The sequence below is a fragment of the Perna viridis genome, chromosome 12 (assembly GCF_037379345.1).
Source record: "Perna viridis isolate PV_CMFRI_1.1 ecotype Kerala chromosome 12, ASM3737934v1, whole genome shotgun sequence".
Classification (NCBI taxonomy): Eukaryota; Metazoa; Mollusca; class Bivalvia; order Mytilida; family Mytilidae; genus Perna; species Perna viridis.
In genome coordinates, this window is record NC_142456.1 from 3,692,218 (window position 1) to 3,708,044 (window position 15,827).

General features: G+C 36.3%; 11 non-coding genes across 11 annotated transcripts; all 11 read right to left on the reverse strand.

Annotated features, from left to right (window-relative positions):
- Positions 1 to 99: 99 nt before the first annotated feature.
- On the reverse strand, positions 100 to 217 carry LOC148600857 (U5 spliceosomal RNA). Its single transcript, XR_015917440.1, has one exon. It is a non-coding gene; the product is annotated as a U5 spliceosomal RNA (small nuclear RNA).
- Positions 218 to 1,549: 1,332 nt separating this feature from the next.
- Positions 1,550 to 1,667, reverse strand: LOC148600858 (U5 spliceosomal RNA). The gene has a single exon (XR_015917569.1). It is a non-coding gene; the product is annotated as a U5 spliceosomal RNA (small nuclear RNA).
- Positions 1,668 to 2,999: 1,332 nt separating this feature from the next.
- LOC148600859 (U5 spliceosomal RNA) lies at positions 3,000 to 3,117 on the reverse strand. The gene has a single exon (XR_015917570.1). It is a non-coding gene; the product is annotated as a U5 spliceosomal RNA (small nuclear RNA).
- A 1,332-nt stretch (positions 3,118 to 4,449) lies between these two features.
- LOC148600860 (U5 spliceosomal RNA) lies at positions 4,450 to 4,567 on the reverse strand. Its single transcript, XR_015917571.1, has one exon. It is a non-coding gene; the product is annotated as a U5 spliceosomal RNA (small nuclear RNA).
- A 1,332-nt stretch (positions 4,568 to 5,899) lies between these two features.
- On the reverse strand, positions 5,900 to 6,017 carry LOC148600861 (U5 spliceosomal RNA). The gene has a single exon (XR_015917395.1). It is a non-coding gene; the product is annotated as a U5 spliceosomal RNA (small nuclear RNA).
- A 1,332-nt stretch (positions 6,018 to 7,349) lies between these two features.
- LOC148600862 (U5 spliceosomal RNA) lies at positions 7,350 to 7,467 on the reverse strand. The gene has a single exon (XR_015917396.1). It is a non-coding gene; the product is annotated as a U5 spliceosomal RNA (small nuclear RNA).
- Positions 7,468 to 8,774: 1,307 nt separating this feature from the next.
- Positions 8,775 to 8,892, reverse strand: LOC148600863 (U5 spliceosomal RNA). The gene has a single exon (XR_015917397.1). It is a non-coding gene; the product is annotated as a U5 spliceosomal RNA (small nuclear RNA).
- Positions 8,893 to 10,224: 1,332 nt separating this feature from the next.
- LOC148600864 (U5 spliceosomal RNA) lies at positions 10,225 to 10,342 on the reverse strand. The gene has a single exon (XR_015917398.1). It is a non-coding gene; the product is annotated as a U5 spliceosomal RNA (small nuclear RNA).
- Positions 10,343 to 11,674: 1,332 nt separating this feature from the next.
- Positions 11,675 to 11,792, reverse strand: LOC148600865 (U5 spliceosomal RNA). Its single transcript, XR_015917399.1, has one exon. It is a non-coding gene; the product is annotated as a U5 spliceosomal RNA (small nuclear RNA).
- A 1,333-nt stretch (positions 11,793 to 13,125) lies between these two features.
- On the reverse strand, positions 13,126 to 13,243 carry LOC148600866 (U5 spliceosomal RNA). The gene has a single exon (XR_015917401.1). It is a non-coding gene; the product is annotated as a U5 spliceosomal RNA (small nuclear RNA).
- A 1,333-nt stretch (positions 13,244 to 14,576) lies between these two features.
- Positions 14,577 to 14,694, reverse strand: LOC148600867 (U5 spliceosomal RNA). Its single transcript, XR_015917402.1, has one exon. It is a non-coding gene; the product is annotated as a U5 spliceosomal RNA (small nuclear RNA).
- Between the last annotated feature and the right edge of the window lie 1,133 nt (positions 14,695 to 15,827).

The following is a 15,827-nucleotide window of genomic DNA, read 5'->3' on the forward strand; positions in this document are numbered from 1 at the left end:
AAAATATATTCACGATTAGCATTGCACTTCGTTTACTTGCACTGATGGTTTACCTGAAAGTAAAATTTAAGAGGAACAAACTTTATATTAATGTTATGATTCCCACAGAAGTGGGCACAGAGAAATTGTCTATAGACTCATTATTTGTTCCTCTCCACGGATATCTTTAGTAAAAGGCGAAAGATATATTCGTGGGTTTGAAGAGAAACCAGAGTAACACTAATTTTGGAAAATAAATGACCCCTATCTCGGAAAAATGTAGTTACTCAATGGTACATTTGCGGCAACAAATTTGCAAAGTTTTCACTACTTACTCAGATCAAAACAAAAATTTTTGCTTAGATTCTTTGAAACGTAATTCTCCTGAAATTTATCATGGGAAATAAAGAAAAAAGTTTCAAAATTCATATAACAAACCCAAAATTGGTACTTGACATAGAAACATGTACAACGTTCAGTAGACGTTTGATCACAAAACGACGTACTGCGATTCATTACACGAATTTCAGTTCAATTCCAATGCAAATTAAAAATTTTGTCACTATCACTTTTAAAACATGTCTTTCACGACAAAAACAAGAACAAAATCTACTGTGTACAAACGCAGCGAAGAGGAAGAAGAAAAAGAATTCGTTCAAATAAACATATACTACATTCGCGACTGTCCAACACCAGCTCCACTAACTAGTACTTCGCGAATAAACAATGCGAATAAACTTGGCAGTAAACAAATTCATATTCCTTTAGTCTTACTGCATTCGCGAAATTCAAACGCGCTTTTTACTCACACAGGCCGAAAACAAAATACATTGAAATAAGATTAAAGTAAAGTTTTGATATTATTTTTTTCTCTTAAAGTTGCATTTAAGTAGGAGATGAGGAAAAAGAAACGCACATATTACATTGAAATCAAAATAATTAAAACTTGTCATTAAAACATAACAATATTGTTTGGATAGCTAGCGCCACGCGGGCTTGGGACTTGTTTAGCATGCACGACTCCAATCATGACATGCAGTTGTGAAAACAAGCGGATGCTCAACTCAAGATGACACGGGAACGGCGATATGTATAGTATGCATTCGGATAATTAGCCAGACAGTGATCAGAGAAGACGACACAGGACATGGGACTAAAGTCGGAAATCTTTCCTGGTACTTGCTATGTGCTGGTGTTTAAATATCAATTAGCACTAGCCTGTGCTAGGAGAGAAGAACCTGACGGACAACTACATCGAATATCCGTCGCTTTTCCAGGGACCTCTTAAGTGCTAATGATTTCTAACGATTAGCACTAGCCTGTGCTTGGAGAGGAATCGGAGAGAACCAGTTACGCAGCTCAAAGGCAACAGTCGTCATGTAAGTTAAGTCAATGAATACAATGTACGATACAGGTACACATTGAACACCACATTGCAGCTTTATATTTTACCACCGCACCCACTTTGAAAAAAATATATTCACGATTAGCATTGCACTTCGTTTACTTGCACTGATGGTTTACCTGAAAGTAAAATTTAAGAGGAACAAACTTTATATTATTGTTATGATTCCCACAGAAGTGGGCACAGAGAAATTGTCTATAGACTCATTAATTGTTCCTCTCCACGGATATCTTTAGTAAAAGGCGAAAGATATATTCGTGGGTTTGAAGAGAAACCAGAGTAACACTAATTTTGGAAAATAAATGACCCCTATCTCGGAAAAATGTAGTTACTCAATGGTACATTTGCGGCAACAAATTTGCAAAGTTTTCACTACTTACTCAGATCAAAACAAAAATTTTTGCTTAAATTCTTTGAAACGTAATTCTCCTGAAATTTATCATGGGAAATAAAGAAAAAAGTTTCAAAATTCATATAACAAACCCAAAATTGGTACTTGACATAGAAACATGTACAACGTTCAGTAGACGTTTGATCACAAAACGACGTACTGCGATTCATTACACGAATTTCAGTTCAATTCCAATGCAAATTAAAAATTTTGTCACTATCACTTTTAAAACATGTCTTTCACGACAAAAACAAGAACAAAATCTACTGTGTACAAACGCAGCGAAGAGGAAGAAGAAAAAGAATTCGTTCAAATAAACATATACTACATTCGCGACTGTCCAACACCAGCTCCACTAACTAGTACTTCGCGAATAAACAATGCGAATAAACTTGGCAGTAAACAAATTCATATTCCTTTAGTCTTACTGCATTCGCGAAATTCAAACGCGCTTTTTACTCACACAGGCCGAAAACAAAATACATTGAAATAAGATTAAAGTAAAGTTTTGATATTATTTTTTTCTCTTAAAGTTGCATTTAAGTAGGAGATGAGGAAAAAGAAACGCACATATTACATTGAAATCAAAATAATTAAAACTTGTCATTAAAACATAACAATATTGTTTGGATAGCTAGCGCCACGCGGGCTTGGGACTTGTTTAGCATGCACGACTCCAATCATGACATGCAGTTGTGAAAACAAGCGGATGCTCAACTCAAGATGACACGGGAACAGCGATATGTATAGTATGCATTCGGATAATTAGCCAGACAGTGATCAGAGAAGACGACACAGGACATGGGACTAAAGTCGGAAATCTTTCCTGGTACTTGCTATGTGCTGGTGTTTAAATATCAATTAGCACTAGCCTGTGCTAGGAGAGAAGAACCTGACGGACAACTACATCGAATATCCGTCGCTTTTCCAGGGACCTCTTAAGTGCTAATGATTTCTAACGATTAGCACTAGCCTGTGCTTGGAGAGGAATCGGAGAGAACCAGTTACGCAGCTCAAAGGCAACAGTCGTCATGTAAGTTAAGTCAATGAATACAATGTACGATACAGGTACACATTGAACACCACATTGCAGCTTTATATTTTACCACCGCACCCACTTTGAAAAAAATATATTCACGATTAGCATTGCACTTCGTTTACTTGCACTGATGGTTTACCTGAAAGTAAAATTTAAGAGGAACAAACTTTATATTAATGTTATGATTCCCACAGAAGTGGGCACAGAGAAATTGTCTATAGACTCATTAATTGTTCCTCTCCACGGATATCTTTAGTAAAAGGCGAAAGATATATTCGTGGGTTTGAAGAGAAACCAGAGTAACACTAATTTTGGAAAATAAATGACCCCTATCTCGGAAAAATGTAGTTACTCAATGGTACATTTGCGGCAACAAATTTGCAAAGTTTTCACTACTTACTCAGATCAAAACAAAAATTTTTGCTTAAATTCTTTGAAACGTAATTCTCCTGAAATTTATCATGGGAAATAAAGAAAAAAGTTTCAAAATTCACATAACAAACCCAAAATTGGTACTTGACATAGAAACATGTACAACGTTCAGTAGACGTTTGATCACAAAACGACGTACTGCGATTCATTACACGAATTTCAGTTCAATTCCAATGCAAATTAAAAATTTTGTCACTATCACTTTTAAAACATGTCTTTCACGACAAAAACAAGAACAAAATCTACTGTGTACAAACGCAGCGAAGAGGAAGAAGAAAAAGAATTCGTTCAAATAAACATATACTACATTCGCGACTGTCCAACACCAGCTCCGCTAACTAGTACTTCGCGAATAAACAATGCGAATAAACTTGGCAGTAAACAAATTCATATTCCTTTAGTCTTACTGCATTCGCGAAATTCAAACGCGCTTTTTACTCACACAGGCCGAAAACAAAATACATTGAAATAAGATTAAAGTAAAGTTTTGATATTATTTTTTTCTCTTAAAGTTGCATTTAAGTAGGAGATGAGGAAAAAGAAACGCACATATTACATTGAAATCAAAATAATTAAAACTTGTCATTAAAACATAACAATATTGTTTGGATAGCTAGCGCCACGCGGGCTTGGGACTTGTTTAGCATGCACGACTCCAATCATGACATGCAGTTGTGAAAACAAGCGGATGCTCAACTCAAGATGACACGGGAACGGCGATATGTATAGTATGCATTCGGATAATTAGCCAGACAGTGATCAGAGAAGACGACACAGGACATGGGACTAAAGTCGGAAATCTTTCCTGGTACTTGCTATGTGCTGGTGTTTAAATATCAATTAGCACTAGCCTGTGCTAGGAGAGAAGAACCTGACGGACAACTACATCGAATATCCGTCGCTTTTCCAGGGACCTCTTAAGTGCTAATGATTTCTAACGATTAGCACTAGCCTGTGCTTGGAGAGGAATCGGAGAGAACCAGTTACGCAGCTCAAAGGCAACAGTCGTCATGTAAGTTAAGTCAATGAATACAATGTACGATACAGGTACACATTGAACACCACATTGCAGCTTTATATTTTACCACCGCACCCACTTTGAAAAAAATATATTCACGATTAGCATTGCACTTCGTTTACTTGCACTGATGGTTTACCTGAAAGTAAAATTTAAGAGGAACAAACTTTATATTAATGTTATGATTCCCACAGAAGTGGGCACAGAGAAATTGTCTATAGACTCATTAATTGTTCCTCTCCACGGATATCTTTAGTAAAAGGCGAAAGATATATTCGTGGGTTTGAAGAGAAACCAGAGTAACACTAATTTTGGAAAATAAATGACCCCTATCTCGGAAAAATGTAGTTACTCAATGGTACATTTGCGGCAACAAATTTGCAAAGTTTTCACTACTTACTCAGATCAAAACAAAAATTTTTGCTTAAATTCTTTGAAACGTAATTCTCCTGAAATTTATCATGGGAAATAAAGAAAAAAGTTTCAAAATTCACATAACAAACCCAAAATTGGTACTTGACATAGAAACATGTACAACGTTCAGTAGACGTTTGATCACAAAACGACGTACTGCGATTCATTACACGAATTTCAGTTCAATTCCAATGCAAATTAAAAAATTTGTCACTATCACTTTTAAAACATGTCTTTCACGACAAAAACAAGAACAAAATCTACTGTGTACAAACGCAGCGAAGAGGAAGAAGAAAAAGAATTCGTTCAAATAAACATATACTACATTCGCGACTGTCCAACACCAGCTCCGCTAACTAGTACTTCGCGAATAAACAATGCGAATAAACTTTGCAGTAAACAAATTCATATTCCTTTAGTCTTACTGCATTCGCGAAATTCAAACGCGCTTTTTACTCACACAGGCCGAAAACAAAATACATTGAAATAAGATTAAAGTAAAGTTTTGATATTATTTTTTTCTCTTAAAGTTGCATTTAAGTAGGAGATGAGGAAAAAGAAACGCACATATTACATTGAAATCAAAATAATTAAAACTTGTCATTAAAACATAACAATATTGTTTGGATAGCTAGCGCCACGCGGGCTTGGGACTTGTTTAGCATGCACGACTCCAATCATGACATGCAGTTGTGAAAACAAGCGGATGCTCAACTCAAGATGACACGGGAACGGCGATATGTATAGTATGCATTCGGATAATTAGCCAGACAGTGATCAGAGAAGACGACACAGGACATGGGACTAAAGTCGGAAATCTTTCCTGGTACTTGCTATGTGCTGGTGTTTAAATATCAATTAGCACTAGCCTGTGCTAGGAGAGAAGAACCTGACGGACAACTACATCGAATATCCGTCGCTTTTCCAGGGACCTCTTAAGTGCTAATGATTTCTAACGATTAGCACTAGCCTGTGCTTGGAGAGGAATCGGAGAGAACCAGTTACGCAGCTCAAAGGCAACAGTCGTCATGTAAGTTAAGTCAATGAATACAATGTACGATACAGGTACACATTGAACACCACATTGCAGCTTTATATTTTACCACCGCACCCACTTTGAAAAAAATATATTCACGATTAGCATTGCACTTCGTTTACTTGCACTGATGGTTTACCTGAAAGTAAAATTTAAGAGGAACAAACTTTATATTAATGTTATGATTCCCACAGAAGTGGGCACAGAGAAATTGTCTATAGACTCATTAATTGTTCCTCTCCACGGATATCTTTAGTAAAAGGCGAAAGATATATTCGTGGGTTTGAAGAGAAACCAGAGTAACACTAATTTTGGAAAATAAATGACCCCTATCTCGGAAAAATGTAGTTACTCAATGGTACATTTGCGGCAACAAATTTGCAAAGTTTTCACTACTTACTCAGATCAAAACAAAAATTTTTGCTTAAATTCTTTGAAACGTAATTCTCCTGAAATTTATCATGGGAAATAAAGAAAAAAGTTTCAAAATTCACATAACAAACCCAAAATTGGTACTTGACATAGAAACATGTACAACGTTCAGTAGACGTTTGATCACAAAACGACGTACTGCGATTCATTACACGAATTTCAGTTCAATTCCAATGCAAATTAAAAAATTTGTCACTATCACTTTTAAAACATGTCTTTCACGACAAAAACAAGAACAAAATCTACTGTGTACAAACGCAGCGAAGAGGAAGAAGAAAAAGAATTCGTTCAAATAAACATATACTACATTCGCGACTGTCCAACACCAGCTCCGCTAACTAGTACTTCGCGAATAAACAATGCGAATAAACTTTGCAGTAAACAAATTCATATTCCTTTAGTCTTACTGCATTCGCGAAATTCAAACGCGCTTTTTACTCACACAGGCCGAAAACAAAATACATTGAAATAAGATTAAAGTAAAGTTTTGATATTATTTTTTTCTCTTAAAGTTGCATTTAAGTAGGAGATGAGGAAAAAGAAACGCACATATTACATTGAAATCAAAATAATTAAAACTTGTCATTAAAACATAACAATATTGTTTGGATAGCTAGCGCCACGCGGGCTTGGGACTTGTTTAGCATGCACGACTCCAATCATGACATGCAGTTGTGAAAACAAGCGGATGCTCAACTCAAGATGACACGGGAACGGCGATATGTATAGTATGCATTCGGATAATTAGCCAGACAGTGATCAGAGAAGACGACACAGGACATGGGACTAAAGTCGGAAATCTTTCCTGGTACTTGCTATGTGCTGGTGTTTAAATATCAATTAGCACTAGCCTGTGCTAGGAGAGAAGAACCTGACGGACAACTACATCGAATATCCGTCGCTTTTCCAGGGACCTCTTAAGTGCTAATGATTTCTAACGATTAGCACTAGCCTGTGCTTGGAGAGGAATCGGAGAGAACCAGTTACGCAGCTCAAAGGCAACAGTCGTCATGTAAGTTAAGTCAATGAATACAATGTACGATACAGGTACACATTGAACACCACATTGCAGCTTTATATTTTACCACCGCACCCACTTTGAAAAAAATATATTCACGATTAGCATTGCACTTCGTTTACTTGCACTGATGGTTTACCTGAAAGTAAAATTTAAGAGGAACAAACTTTATATTAATGTTATGATTCCCACAGAAGTGGGCACAGAGAAATTGTCTATAGACTCATTAATTGTTCCTCTCCACGGATATCTTTAGTAAAAGGCGAAAGATATATTCGTGGGTTTGAAGAGAAACCAGAGTAACACTAATTTTGGAAAATAAATGACCCCTATCTCGGAAAAATGTAGTTACTCAATGGTACATTTGCGGCAACAAATTTGCAAAGTTTTCACTACTTACTCAGATGAAAACAAAAATTTTTGCTTAAATTCTTTGAAAGGTAATTCTCCTGAAAGTTTCAAAATTCATATAACAAACCCAAAATTGGTACTTGACATAGAAACATGTACAACGTTCAGTAGACGTTTGATCACAAAACGACGTACTGCGATTCATTACACGAATTTCAGTTCAATTCCAATGCAAATTAAAAATTTTGTCACTATCACTTTTAAAACATGTCTTTCACGACAAAAACAAGAACAAAATCTACTGTGTACAAACGCAGCGAAGAGGAAGAAGAAAAAGAATTCGTTCAAATAAACATATACTACATTCGCGACTGTCCAACACCAGCTCCGCTAACTAGTACTTCGCGAATAAACAATGCGAATAAACTTTGCAGTAAACAAATTCATATTCCTTTAGTCTTACTGCATTCGCGAAATTCAAACGCGCTTTTTACTCACACAGGCCGAAAACAAAATACATTGAAATAAGATTAAAGTAAAGTTTTGATATTATTTTTTTCTCTTAAAGTTGCATTTAAGTAGGAGATGAGGAAAAAGAAACGCACATATTACATTGAAATCAAAATAATTAAAACTTGTCATTAAAACATAACAATATTGTTTGGATAGCTAGCGCCACGCGGGCTTGGGACTTGTTTAGCATGCACGACTCCAATCATGACATGCAGTTGTGAAAACAAGCGGATGCTCAACTCAAGATGACACGGGAACGGCGATATGTATAGTATGCATTCGGATAATTAGCCAGACAGTGATCAGAGAAGACGACACAGGACATGGGACTAAAGTCGGAAATCTTTCCTGGTACTTGCTATGTGCTGGTGTTTAAATATCAATTAGCACTAGCCTGTGCTAGGAGAGAAGAACCTGACGGACAACTACATCGAATATCCGTCGCTTTTCCAGGGACCTCTTAAGTGTTAATGATTTCTAACGATTAGCACTAGCCTGTGCTTGGAGAGGAATCGGAGAGAACCAGTTACGCAGCTCAAAGGCAACAGTCGTCATGTAAGTTAAGTCAATGAATACAATGTACGATACAGGTACACATTGAACACCACATTGCAGCTTTATATTTTACCACCGCACCCACTTTGAAAAAAATATATTCACGATTAGCATTGCACTTCGTTTACTTGCACTGATGGTTTACCTGAAAGTAAAATTTAAGAGGAACAAACTTTATATTATTGTTATGATTCCCACAGAAGTGGGCACAGAGAAATTGTCTATAGACTCATTAATTGTTCCTCTCCACGGATATCTTTAGTAAAAGGCGAAAGATATATTCGTGGGTTTGAAGAGAAACCAGAGTAACACTAATTTTGGAAAATAAATGACCCCTATCTCGGAAAAATGTAGTTACTCAATGGTACATTTGCGGCAACAAATTTGCAAAGTTTTCACTACTTACTCAGATCAAAACAAAAATTTTTGCTTAAATTCTTTGAAACGTAATTCTCCTGAAATTTATCATGGGAAATAAAGAAAAAAGTTTCAAAATTCACATAACAAACCCAAAATTGGTACTTGACATAGAAACATGTACAACGTTCAGTAGACGTTTGATCACAAAACGACGTACTGCGATTCATTACACGAATTTCAGTTCAATTCCAATGCAAATTAAAAATTTTGTCACTATCACTTTTAAAACATGTCTTTCACGACAAAAACAAGAACAAAATCTACTGTGTACAAACGCAGCGAAGAGGAAGAAGAAAAAGAATTCGTTCAAATAAACATATACTACATTCGCGACTGTCCAACACCAGCTCCACTAACTAGTACTTCGCGAATAAACAATGCGAATAAACTTGGCAGTAAACAAATTCATATTCCTTTAGTCTTACTGCATTCGCGAAATTCAAACGCGCTTTTTACTCACACAGGCCGAAAACAAAATACATTGAAATAAGATTAAAGTAAAGTTTTGATATTATTTTTTTCTCTTAAAGTTGCATTTAAGTAGGAGATGAGGAAAAAGAAACGCACATATTACATTGAAATCAAAATAATTAAAACTTGTCATTAAAACATAACAATATTGTTTGGATAGCTAGCGCCACGCGGGCTTGGGACTTGTTTAGCATGCACGACTCCAATCATGACATGCAGTTGTGAAAACAAGCGGATGCTCAACTCAAGATGACACGGGAACGGCGATATGTATAGTATGCATTCGGATAATTAGCCAGACAGTGATCAGAGAAGACGACACAGGACATGGGACTAAAGTCGGAAATCTTTCCTGGTACTTGTTATGTGCTGGTGTTTAAATATCAATTAGCACTAGCCTGTGCTAGGAGAGAAGAACCTGACGGACAACTACATCGAATATCCGTCGCTTTTCCAGGGACCTCTTAAGTGCTAATGATTTCTAACGATTAGCACTAGCCTGTGCTAGGAGAGGAATCGGAGAGAACCAGTTACGCAGCTCAAAGGCAACAGTCGTCATGTAAGTTAAGTCAATGAATACAATGTACGATACAGGTACACATTGAACACCACATTGCAGCTTTATATTTTACCACCGCACCCACTTTGAAAAAAATATATTCACGATTAGCATTGCACTTCGTTTACTTGCACTGATGGTTTACCTGAAAGTAAAATTTAAGAGGAACAAACTTTATATTATTGTTATGATTCCCACAGAAGTGGGCACAGAGAAATTGTCTATAGACTCATTAATTGTTCCTCTCCACGGATATCTTTAGTAAAAGGCGAAAGATATATTCGTGGGTTTGAAGAGAAACCAGAGTAACACTAATTTTGGAAAATAAATGACCCCTATCTCGGAAAAATGTAGTTACTCAATGGTACATTTGCGGCAACAAATTTGCAAAGTTTTCACTACTTACTCAGATCAAAACAAAAATTTTTGCTTAAATTCTTTGAAACGTAATTCTCCTGAAATTTATCATGGGAAATAAAGAAAAAAGTTTCAAAATTCACATAACAAACCCAAAATTGGTACTTGACATAGAAACATGTACAACGTTCAGTAGACGTTTGATCACAAAACGACGTACTGCGATTCATTACACGAATTTCAGTTCAATTCCAATGCAAATTAAAAATTTTGTCACTATCACTTTTAAAACATGTCTTTCACGACAAAAACAAGAACAAAATCTACTGTGTACAAACGCAGCGAAGAGGAAGAAGAAAAAGAATTCGTTCAAATAAACATATACTACATTCGCGACTGTCCAACACCAGCTCCACTAACTAGTACTTCGCGAATAAACAATGCGAATAAACTTGGCAGTAAACAAATTCATATTCCTTTAGTCTTACTGCATTCGCGAAATTCAAACGCGCTTTTTACTCACACAGGCCGAAAACAAAATACATTGAAATAAGATTAAAGTAAAGTTTTGATATTATTTTTTTCTCTTAAAGTTGCATTTAAGTAGGAGATGAGGAAAAAGAAACGCACATATTACATTGAAATCAAAATAATTAAAACTTGTCATTAAAACATAACAATATTGTTTGGATAGCTAGCGCCACGCGGGCTTGGGACTTGTTTAGCATGCACGACTCCAATCATGACATGCAGTTGTGAAAACAAGCGGATGCTCAACTCAAGATGACACGGGAACGGCGATATGTATAGTATGCATTCGGATAATTAGCCAGACAGTGATCAGAGAAGACGACACAGGACATGGGACTAAAGTCGGAAATCTTTCCTGGTACTTGCTATGTGCTGGTGTTTAAATATCAATTAGCACTAGCCTGTGCTAGGAGAGAAGAACCTGACGGACAACTACATCGAATATCCGTCGCTTTTCCAGGGACCTCTTAAGTGTTAATGATTTCTAACGATTAGCACTAGCCTGTGCTTGGAGAGGAATCGGAGAGAACCAGTTACGCAGCTCAAAGGCAACAGTCGTCATGTAAGTTAAGTCAATGAATACAATGTACGATACAGGTACACATTGAACACCACATTGCAGCTTTATATTTTACCACCGCACCCACTTTGAAAAAAATATATTCACGATTAGCATTGCACTTCGTTTACTTGCACTGATGGTTTACCTGAAAGTAAAATTTAAGAGGAACAAACTATATATTATTGTTATGATTCCCACAGAAGTGGGCACAGAGAAATTGTCTATAGACTCATTAATTGTTCCTCTCCACGGATATCTTTAGTAAAAGGCGAAAGATATATTCGTGGGTTTGAAGAGAAACCAGAGTAACACTAATTTTGGAAAATAAATGACCCCTATCTCGGAAAAATGTAGTTACTCAATGGTACATTTGCGGCAACAAATTTGCAAAGTTTTCACTACTTACTCAGATCAAAACAAAAATTTTTGCTTAAATTCTTTGAAACGTAATTCTCCTGAAATTTATCATGGGAAATAAAGAAAAAAGTTTCAAAATTCACATAACAAACCCAAAATTGGTACTTGACATAGAAACATGTACAACGTTCAGTAGACGTTTGATCACAAAACGACGTAACTGCGATTCATTACACGAATTTCAGTTCAATTCCAATGCAAATTAAAAATTTTGTCACTATCACTTTTAAAACATGTCTTTCACGACAAAAACAAGAACAAAATCTACTGTGTACAAACGCAGCGAAGAGGAAGAAGAAAAAGAATTCGTTCAAATAAACATATACTACATTCGCGACTGTCCAACACCAGCTCCACTAACTAGTACTTCGCGAATAAACAATGCGAATAAACTTGGCAGTAAACAAATTCATATTCCTTTAGTCTTACTGCATTCGCGAAATTCAAACGCGCTTTTTACTCACACAGGCCGAAAACAAAATACATTGAAATAAGATTAAAGTAAAGTTTTGATATTATTTTTTTCTCTTAAAGTTGCATTTAAGTAGGAGATGAGGAAAAAGAAACGCACATATTACATTGAAATCAAAATAATTAAAACTTGTCATTAAAACATAACAATATTGTTTGGATAGCTAGCGCCACGCGGGCTTGGGACTTGTTTAGCATGCACGACTCCAATCATGACATGCAGTTGTGAAAACAAGCGGATGCTCAACTCAAGATGACACGGGAACGGCGATATGTATAGTATGCATTCGGATAATTAGCCAGACAGTGATCAGAGAAGACGACACAGGACATGGGACTAAAGTCGGAAATCTTTCCTGGTACTTGCTATGTGCTGGTGTTTAAATATCAATTAGCACTAGCCTGTGCTAGGAGAGAAGAACCTGACGGACAACTACATCGAATATCCGTCGCTTTTCCAGGGACCTCTTAAGTGTTAATGATTTCTAACGATTAGCACTAGCCTGTGCTTGGAGAGGAATCGGAGAGAACCAGTTACGCAGCTCAAAGGCAACAGTCGTCATGTAAGTTAAGTCAATGAATACAATGTACGATACAGGTACACATTGAACACCACATTGCAGCTTTATATTTTACCACCGCACCCACTTTGAAAAAAATATATTCACGATTAGCATTGCACTTCGTTTACTTGCACTGATGGTTTACCTGAAAGTAAAATTTAAGAGGAACAAACTATATATTATTGTTATGATTCCCACAGAAGTGGGCACAGAGAAATTGTCTATAGACTCATTAATTGTTCCTCTCCACGGATATCTTTAGTAAAAGGCGAAAGATATATTCGTGGGTTTGAAGAGAAACCAGAGTAACACTAATTTTGGAAAATAAATGACCCCTATCTCGGAAAAATGTAGTTACTCAATGGTACATTTGCGGCAACAAATTTGCAAAGTTTTCACTACTTACTCAGATCAAAACAAAAATTTTTGCTTAAATTCTTTGAAACGTAATTCTCCTGAAATTTATCATGGGAAATAAAGAAAAAAGTTTCAAAATTCACATAACAAACCCAAAATTGGTACTTGACATAGAAACATGTACAACGTTCAGTAGACGTTTGATCACAAAACGACGTAACTGCGATTCATTACACGAATTTCAGTTCAATTCCAATGCAAATTAAAAATTTTGTCACTATCACTTTTAAAACATGTCTTTCACGACAAAAACAAGAACAAAATCTACTGTGTACAAACGCAGCGAAGAGGAAGAAGAAAAAGAATTCGTTCAAATAAACATATACTACATTCGCGACTGTCCAACACCAGCTCCACTAACTAGTACTTCGCGAATAAACAATGCGAATAAACTTGGCAGTAAACAAATTCATATTCCTTTAGTCTTACTGCATTCGCGAAATTCAAACGCGCTTTTTACTCACACAGGCCGAAAACAAAATACATTGAAATAAGATTAAAGTAAAGTTTTGATATTATTTTTTTCTCTTAAAGTTGCATTTAAGTAGGAGATGAGGAAAAAGAAACGCACATATTACATTGAAATCAAAATAATTAAAACTTGTCATTAAAACATAACAATATTGTTTGGATAGCTAGCGCCACGCGGGCTTGGGACTTGTTTAGCATGCACGACTCCAATCATGACATGCAGTTGTGAAAACAAGCGGATGCTCAACTCAAGATGACACGGGAACGGCGATATGTATAGTATGCATTCGGATAATTAGCCAGACAGTGATCAGAGAAGACGACACAGGACATGGGACTAAAGTCGGAAATCTTTCCTGGTACTTGCTATGTGCTGGTGTTTAAATATCAATTAGCACTAGCCTGTGCTAGGAGAGAAGAACCTGACGGACAACTACATCGAATATCCGTCGCTTTTCCAGGGACCTCTTAAGTGCTAATGATTTCTAACGATTAGCACTAGCCTGTGCTTGGAGAGGAATCGGAGAGAACCAGTTACGCAGCTCAAAGGCAACAGTCGTCATGTAAGTTAAGTCAATGAATACAATGTACGATACAGGTACACATTGAACACCACATTGCAGCTTTATATTTTACCACCGCACCCACTTTGAAAAAAATATATTCACGATTAGCATTGCACTTCGTTTACTTGCACTGATGGTTTACCTGAAAGTAAAATTTAAGAGGAACAAACTTTATATTAATGTTATGATTCCCACAGAAGTGGGCACAGAGAAATTGTCTATAGACTCATTAATTGTTCCTCTCCACGGATATCTTTAGTAAAAGGCGAAAGATATATTCGTGGGTTTGAAGAGAAACCAGAGTAACACTAATTTTGGAAAATAAATGACCCCTATCTCGGAAAAATGTAGTTACTCAATGGTACATTTGCGGCAACAAATTTGCAAAGTTTTCACTACTTACTCAGATCAAAACAAAAATTTTTGCTTAAATTCTTTGAAACGTAATTCTCCTGAAAGTTTCAAAATTCATATAACAAACCCAAAATTGGTACTTGACATAGAAACATGTACAACGTTCAGTAGACGTTTGATCACAAAACGACGTACTGCGATTCATTACACGAATTTCAGTTCAATTCCAATGCAAATTAAAAATTTTGTCACTATCACTTTTAAAACATGTCTTTCACGACAAAAACAAGAACAAAATCTACTGTGTACAAACGCAGCGAAGAGGAAGAAGAAAAAGAATTCGTTCAAATAAACATATACTACATTCGCGACTGTCCAACACCAGCTCCACTAACTAGTACTTCGCGAATAAACAATGCGAATAAACTTGGCAGTAAACAAATTCATATTCCTTTAGTCTTACTGCATTCGCGAAATTCAAACGCGCTTTTTACTCACACAGGCCGAAAACAAAATACATTGCAATAAGATTAAAGTAAAGTTTTGATATTATTTTTTTCTCTTAAAGTTGCATTTAAGTAGGAGATGAGGAAAAAGAAACGCACATATTACATTGAAATCAAAATAATTAAAACTTGTCATTAAAACATAACAATATTGTTTGGATAGCTAGCGCCACGCGGGCTTGGGACTTGTTTAGCATGCACGACTCCAATCATGACATGCAGTTGTGAAAACAAGCGGATGCTCAACTCAAGATGACACGGGAACGGCGATATGTATAGTATGCATTCGGATAATTAGCCAGACAGTGATCAGAGAAGACGACACAGGACATGGGACTAAAGTCGGAAATCTTTCCTGGTACTTGCTATGTGCTGGTGTTTAAATATCAATTAGCACTAGCCTGTGCTAGGAGAGAAGAACCTGACGGACAACTACATCGAATATCCGTCGCTTTTCCAGGGACCTCTTAAGTGCTAATGATTTCTAACGATTAGCACTAGCCTGTGCTAGGAGAGGAATCGGAGAGAACCAGTTACGCAGCTCAAAGGCAACAGTCGTCATGTAAGTTAAGTCAATGA